This window comes from Monodon monoceros, unplaced genomic scaffold (assembly GCF_005190385.1).
Source record: "Monodon monoceros isolate NGI ecotype Baffin Bay Population unplaced genomic scaffold, NGI_Narwhal_1 Super_Scaffold_3, whole genome shotgun sequence".
In the NCBI taxonomy this organism is placed as follows: domain Eukaryota; kingdom Metazoa; phylum Chordata; class Mammalia; order Artiodactyla; family Monodontidae; genus Monodon; species Monodon monoceros.
In genome coordinates this window covers 16,115,819-16,124,022 of record NW_021703780.1, presented here as the reverse complement: position 1 = coordinate 16,124,022, position 8,204 = coordinate 16,115,819, and the positions used below count along the sequence as shown (strand labels likewise).

The window sequence follows — 8,204 nt, the reverse complement described above, 5'->3', positions numbered from 1 at the left end:
CTCAAACTGGACTCAACCTCTGTGAAACTTCACAGTGGCTGAACTAGAGCTTTCAACGAAGAGATTTTAGATGGATAAGCTTGGAAATCTCCTTTATAAAATTCAACCTTCCAAACAGAAATTGGAAGTCCGATCTCAGACTGAATTTCAGGTAAGCAAAATAATACAGTATTTTTCTAGAGGCAGAGTGCAATAGGAATTTATGCGATAGACAGGCAGGATTCTAAGAATGAGAAATTTTATTTCTTAAATCTCTCTAGAGACTACTGCAGACACATGTGGCTTGAAGAAGTCCTTCCATGTGTCTTCTGATTCTCAGGAAAACATATTTTTAAGCGACAGCAAGAGAGGTGACATTTTATTTTTCTCCATAAGAGACTCTCTTGGAAGGTTATTTTATAGTTTCTTTCTTAGATTCATTCCGAAGAGGTTTTTCTTAGTCCAGGACTCATATCTCTTATAAAAGGTGGAGAGAAGGTGGACTAGGGCTTGGAAAATGTGTGAGTGTAATTTAAAGTTCTTCCTTTTATCAGTAGAGTTCTATCTATATCCTTCTAAAGTTACAGAGCCCAAACTGAAGAATGATTTTCAGGTAGTCTGGGGGATGTGAGATATACTGTTCCCTACTTCAAAATTGCTTTACTTCTGCTTGTGCACCTTACCACCATGTGTGTGCTTCTTAGTTGCTAGCTAATATTTTTAGTTAACACAAAATGTCTTGCAAGTATAAAATCAGCTCTCAGCCTACAAGTCATCATTAATACATCAAACCACTTTTCTCTCTGAGCTCACAAGCCTGAATCGAGCACCTATTATGATTCAATCAGCACTGTCATAGTAGATAAAATCTGATCACCTGAGCCCTAGATTTCAATCAGCCACCACACTCCTGGCAGGGACTGGAAGACTAAAGATTTCAATGCAAGATGGACTTCAGAATGTAGAGAAAAACCTCGAGTTATCTTTCTGTTACCTAAAACTTTCCAAGCATTAGTTCCCTCAGGTAATAATGTGTTGATAATACATGTTCTCAGACATCTTTACAGTCTACAGTTGTACAAAAAGGCTAAGACATTGGGTCAAGACAGTATCATTCTTTGTGGATAAAGATAATTATGGTGACAACTGTGCAGTGCAACAGAATTCTCTGTGATGAGTAAAATATTCTGTGCTGTGATATGGTAGCCACTAGCCACTGTGTCTCTTGAGCTTGAAATGTGGCTTGTGTAACTGAGGAGCTGAATTTTTATGGATGGACCTAGAGATGATCATACTAAGTGAAGTAAGTCAGAAAGAGAAAGACAAATATCATATGATATCACTTATATGTGGAATCTAAAATATGATACAAATGAACTTATTTACAAAACAGAAATAGACTTACAGACATAGAGAACAAACTTAGGGTTACCAAAGTGGAAAGGCAGGGGATAAATTAGGAATTTGGGATTAACTGATACACACTGCTATATATAAAATAAACAATAAGGACCTACTGTATAGCACAGAGAACTATATTCAATATCTTATAATAACCTGTAATGGAAAATAATCTGAAAAAGAATATACATATATACATAACTGAATCACTTTGCTGGACATCTGAAACATTATAAATCAATTATACCTCAAATAAAAAAAGAATTTAAATTTATTTATTTAATTTATTGTATTTTATTTTATTTATTTTATTTTGGGCTGCTTTGGGCCTTCGTCGCTGCACGCGGGCTTTCTCTAGTTGTGGCAAGCGGGGGCTATTCTTCGTTGCAATGTATGGGCTTCTTATTGCAGTGGCTTCTCTTGTTGTGGAGTACAGGCTCGCGGGCTTTAGAGAGCAGGCTCAGTAGTTGTGGCGCACGGGCTTAGTTGCTCTGCGGCATGTGGGATCTTCCCGGACCAGGGCTCGAACCCATGTCCCTTGCATTGGCAGGCGGATTCTTAACCACTGCACCACCAGGGAGGCCCCCAAAGAGTTTAAATTTAAATAGCCACATATCTTTAGTGGCTACAGTATTGGACAGGGAAATTCTATAGAATACTTTCATGGAAGGTATCTATCCTGTAGGATGATTGAGAATGTTCTGATTAAAGTGCATATTTGCTTCTCTGTGATAAGCCTTTATTTTTTTAAATGGGTGCTATAAAAAATGATTATAAAACCTCGAATTGTTGCATGCTTTGGAAGTGTATAGAAATGGGTGATGTAATTTTTTTAACTTATGAAATATAAAAAATGTGGGCTGGTCCCTAATAAGTTATTTCTGTGAACTCCTAAAAAAAAAATAGAGACATGATATTTCTGTAAGTATTCTTTTCATTATAAAATTATATGCAGCTTTTTTTCTGCCCGGTCCCCCCTCCCCCAGAGCGCCGCTCCGGCTGCACCTCCCTAGCTCTGAGTTCCAGGCTCCTACTAAGCTAGTGCCACCGTTGTCTCCCTCCGCTCACCATCATGATCATCTAACGGGACCTCATCAGCCATGATGAGATGTTCTCCAACATCTACAAGGTCGACGACGGGCTGTGTCTGGAAGTGGAGGGGAAGATGGTCCGTAGAACAGAGGGTAACATTGATGACTCGCTCATCGGTGGAAATGCCTCCGCTGAAGGCCCCAAGGGCTAAGGTACCGAAAACACAGTAATCAGTGGTGTGGATATTGTCATGAACCATCATTTGCAGGAAACCAGCTTCACAAAAGAAGCCAACAAGAAGTACATCAAAGATTACATGAAGTCAATCAAAGGGAAGCTTGAGGAACAGAGACCAGAAAGGGGAAAACCTTTTATGACAGGGGCTGCAGAACAAATCAAGCACATCCTTGATAATTTCAGAAACTACCAGTTCTTTATTGGTGAAAACATGAATCCGGATGGCATGGCTGCTCTCCTGGACTACCGTGAGGATAGTATGACGCCATATATGACTTTCTTTAAGGATGGTCTAGAAATGGAAAAATGTTAACAAATTTGGCTGTTTGGATCACTTGCTCGTCATAACTGGCTGGCTGCTGCTTTTCATCTACACAACACCAGGACTTAGACAAATGGGATTGATGTCATCCTGACCTCTTCGTTTTGATGTTGATTTATTTGGAGTAGAGGCATTGTTTTTGAGGAAAAAAAAAACATGTTATGTAGGTTGTCTAAAAATAAAATGCATTTAAACTCAAAAATAAAAAGTATATGCAGAGTCTCTATGGAACTGTGAAATCCTACTGTTTGTTATCAGAAACTCTGTCTTCTGTTGTTTTGATCTTATGTCATCTTGTACGTGGTAAGCATTCAACTTTTTTTTTTTTTTAATTTTAGAATGAATAAGGTTTATTAGGTTCTATCACCCACAGGAGGTACATCCCAAATCTGCTAATGAGCACAGCTGAGCAGAAGAGGAAAGAAGAGTTATTTAACAACTCATCATTTTCTTGCTGCAAGATTGCCCTTGGCTAATCAGCTCACTGCAGGAATTCAATAAATAATAAATAAACGCACAAACTTTGACCAGCAGTATTTGTTTCACATATGTACAATTCTTTCTTCAAAAGTGACATCAAGTTGTAACCAGTTAATTTGTACTTTGTTATTAGGTTGTCTCTGTGCTGTGCTTGTGAGTCGAGATATCCCAAGTGATTCTACATTTTAATTTAAAGTGAACTAGGTCTATGTGTTGCCTTCACATTGGGTGCTTAGTTTTCAATAGGTGCTGCTGAAAACAAGTTAATGCCAGATGATGAACTAGAATGTAGTTTTTTACATCAAGAAGAATGGCTCTGCAGTTAATTTTCCTGAGAGGTTAACTTTCAATTAAAAAATAGTTAGCATGAGTCTTAGGCTGCACATCTTGTGTTCTGGACAGTCTTGGAACCCTCCAGTACCAAGGCAGGAATTCAGTTTTCTATCTAACAGCAAAGGGATTATAAAAAGTTCTCAGAGTAGGTGCTGGATATTCTCATAAACCTACAGCTCCCTATCGATTGAGACTGTCGAGGCTTGCAAGTCAATTCAGAATGATTGACTCTTGTTCTAGATTATTGAGCAATGTATTGATTCTTGGCATCCTCTAATAAGAAACATCAGGAACTCATTTGTTTATACCATCTTTACAGCCAGACCTAAAATCCCAGACATTTGGCATCCAGTTAAAAAATATTCCTATATGGTTTGCATATGATGTCACCAAGACAGTGTGGTGACAGAAATCTAAAATAATATGTGTCTTTCAGAAAAGTTATATTTAAGGCAAATAATTCATGTTGACTATAGGTGAGTAGCTTGAATTTCTTAGGAAGTTCCTCTACCTGCCAAATTGTCCACCTGGTATCAGATACAAAACAATATGAAATGTCAAATGGTAGAATAGGTGCTTTTTAAAAATCAGTTTGTTGATGTGGGTTAGGGAGATCCTACACTATGGAAACCTTCCAAGGAACTTGCATAATATAATTGGGCACTTCTAATGACAGATGGCTCAGAGCCTTAGTATTTTAAATTGTTTTTACTGCCTGATAAATGTGTCCTAGATAATGAGGGTGATTTCAGTATTGTGTAGCAGCAATGTAATTTAGGGTACAGATTCACAATGGGACAAAAATCCTAACACAGGTGTGTGGTCGGTTCAAATAAAACATCATGGACCTTAATATGGTCATGGAGCTTCTTGTCTCTAATTTAAAGTCAAGGATTCCTTAACTTTTGCTTTCCTCCATGTTTGAAATGAGACTGTAAGTGGTTGGTGTCCCTGTGCTATCTGGCACCTAACAGAAAGCATAGATCCATTACCGTATGGGGAAATGCCAGTAGAACAAAGCAGTGGTTTCATTTCATCATAACTTGCTGACACGTATAGAAGTAAAGATATGGCTGACCTTATGGAAAGTGTCTTCATATTTGGTGAGTTCAGTATTGGGGAATGTCTACTCCACATCATGGGGAAAAGAGTTACCCTTGTGTGTGCAGAATAAGGTCTAAAGATACAAAGTAAGCATCTTTATATTTGTTATTTCGGTTTGTGATTGTATTCGTTTTCTATTGCTATAAAAATGACCACAAATTCAGTGATTTACACAACACCCATTTTCTGTTTGTTTTCTCATGGTTTCTGTGGGTCAGAAGTTTAAATAGTTTTGCTCATCTAGTTTCTCTACTTGAGATTTTACATGACTGAAATCAGGGGATGGCAGAGCTGCGTTTCTTTCTTGAGGCTCTGGGGAAGACTCTGTGTCCGAGCTCACTCAGGTCGTCGGCAGAATTCAGTTCCTTGTGGTCTTAGGACTGCCTTCGCATTTGAGGGTTCCTTCGCTCTGTCAGCCAGGGGCTTAGTTCCTAGAAACCTCTTTGCCACCCTTGCATGTGGCTGCCCTACATCTCAGAACCAGCAGTGGGGTGTCAAATCCTTCTCATACATGGAATCTCTGACCTTCCTTTCTACAGGGTCTCTGGCTCTACCCAGGGAACGTTCTTGGCTTTTAGGGCTCATGTGATTAGGTGGGACCCACCTAGATAATTGAGGATAATCTCTCCATCTGGTACGGTTCTTAACCTTAATTACATCTGCAAGTCTTTTTTTTTTTCATATTGGGTAATGTATACAGCAATCCAGGGATTAGGGTGTGGTTACATTGGAGGGGGCATTATCCTGCTTACCACAGTGATTATCAGTATTAATGACTTATTTTTTTTTTTTTTTGCTGTACGCGGGCCTCTCACTGTTGTGGCCTCTCCCGTTGCGGAGCACAGGCTCCAGACGCGCAGGCTTAGCGGCCATGGCTCACGGGCCCAGCCGCTCCGCGGCATGTGGGATCTTCCCGGACCGGGGCACGAACCCGTGTCCCCTGCATCGGCAGGCGGACTCTCAACCACTGCACCACCAGGGAAGCCCCAATGACGTATTATTAATTGTAGTTTAAGAAACAATTACCTATTTTTACCTCTCTCTCTGTATTTCATCTAGATACCTGGAATACCAAAAAGAAGAACTTTTCCATATGTTTCTGCAAGTTTATTCTCTTACAGTTTCCTCATCAAGCACACCTTAGGCATTTGTTATTATATCTGGAAACTTGAAAAGCATAGTCTCTGTGAAATATGAACAATTTCAAGACAAAGGAAATTATAAATTTAATGTGATTATGAATGCCGTGGGTGCCTTCAGACAATTCCTTTATTACCTCCATTGTTATGGTTTTTAATTTTTTAAAAAAACCAGAGCAAAATTAGTAAAGTCTGTCATATTTGCAAGAACAACCAGGTGTTTTCTATAGGTGTGGGATACAGGGGCTGTTTAAGTTCTGATTCATAGTTCATTTTAGTGTCCACAAAATCTTACCACTAGAAATTAGAACAGTGCCAGGTTAAGTGTATTTAAGTAGATAAAATCTTATTTGATATGCTACCAATAACATTGGGATACTAGAACAATGGCCAGTTTTGTTTTTTTTTTTTTTCATTTTATTCTGTGCTAATAGTTCTGTTCACAGGTTTTCTACTTCTCTTCGGTACTTTATGTTTTTCTAGAAAATTGTCCATTTCATCCAGATTTTCAAGTTTATTGGCAATTTTGGAATGTTCTGTTATAATTTAAAAATGAAAAATATCTTTATTTGTAGTTACATTTATTGCTTACGTTTTATTTTGAACTTATTTGTTATTTCATTTTTTTCTTTAATATACTCATAAAAGTATTGGTGTTTTAAATGAGGCAAAGGTTTGTTTTGTTTAATCAATTTTAATTTTTTTGTGTGCTTATTATCATTTGGGGGTTTTACCTTTATATCTTCCCATTTGGGATTATTTTGTTATTCCTTTTCTAGCATATTCTGTAGAAAAATTTACTTAATCTCTCTTGTTTTTAAGAAATAATTTAAAGTTTATAAATTCTCCTCTGAGAACCACATTGCCCTTATCTCACTGGCCCTGAAATATAGGTTTTCTTTCTTATTATTAAATATTTTGCAATTTCCATTTTGTTTTCCTGCTTAACTCATTAATTATTTACATGTGGGAAGAAACAAACAAACAAAAAACCTTCCCAGATATACCAAGTTGGGAAGAAAGGGTGACTTCTAGTTTCACTATATGTGAATGTGGCCATTTTGGTACTCACAATGTAGAATTTGCTGAGACTTCCTTTATGTCTAGAACAGTCTTTGCAAATGGTCTTTGTGTGTTTGAAAAGAATGTACATTCCCTGGTTTTGGATGCAAAGTTCTATATAAATCTGTTACATCAGACTTGTTCAGTATATTGTTGAAATCTTCCACATCCTTGCTTTTTTTTGTGTACTTGATCTGTCAGTATATGAGAGACATGTACTATGATTGTAGGTTTGTCTGTTTCTCTTTATGTTTCTATCAGATTTTGCTTTGTACATATTTTAAGCTTTATTCAGGTTCATTCAAGTTCAATACTTTACAGCTCATTAATAGATTTTTTCCATTTATTGATATATGAAATGTCTTTCTGTGTCTCCTGGATTCTATTTTGACAGATTTAATATCATTATATCTTCTTATATCTTATTTCTTTTTTGCTAGTATTTGACTGGTTTGTACTTTTTTCATTTCCTTATTTTCAACCTCTCTAATTCCTCTTGTTTCAGCTGTATGTATTTGGTAAATAGCCTATATTTGCATGTTGTTTTATTCATTCTGAGATTTTCTGTCTTTTGACAAGTTATTCATATTTACTATGGTTATTAAGATCTTTAGGCTTATGTCTAGTTTCTTTTTCCATGTGTTTTCTGTTTACCTTGCTTTCTCATTGTTTCATTTATTTTTCTCCTCTTGCCTTCTGTTGAATTGCTTAAGAATTCTTTGCTCTGTTTTTTCCTCTATTGGTTTAAAGCTATACTTTTAATTTCTACCCTTCTGTTATTATCTTTACATTTTTATCACACATAAATAAGCTTATTAGAGTTTCCTAATAAAGTCTCATGTTATTCAGTTAATTTCTCATTCCCTCAAAGAAGATAGATATGTTAGAATATTTTTTATTCTGGAGTTCTACTCAGTAACCCTCCTGCCACCAACCCAACTAACCCATGCTATCTTTTGGAATTTTAATTTCAGTTATCAAAGTTTATTATACTATTTATTCAGCTATTAGTTATAGATTTTACTGCTTATAAGTTGCTTCTCATTGCATTTTTATCTAAATTCTTCTTTGTGTTTTACTTTTTTCCTTGTTAGAATATATCCTTATATTCTTTA

At 36.7% G+C, this 8,204-nt stretch overlaps 1 pseudogene; it reads left to right on the top strand.

Annotated features, from left to right (window-relative positions):
* Positions 1–2,359: 2,359 nt before the first annotated feature.
* LOC114908080 lies at positions 2,360–3,097 on the top strand (annotated as a pseudogene).
* The last annotated feature ends 5,107 nt before the right edge of the window (positions 3,098–8,204 follow it).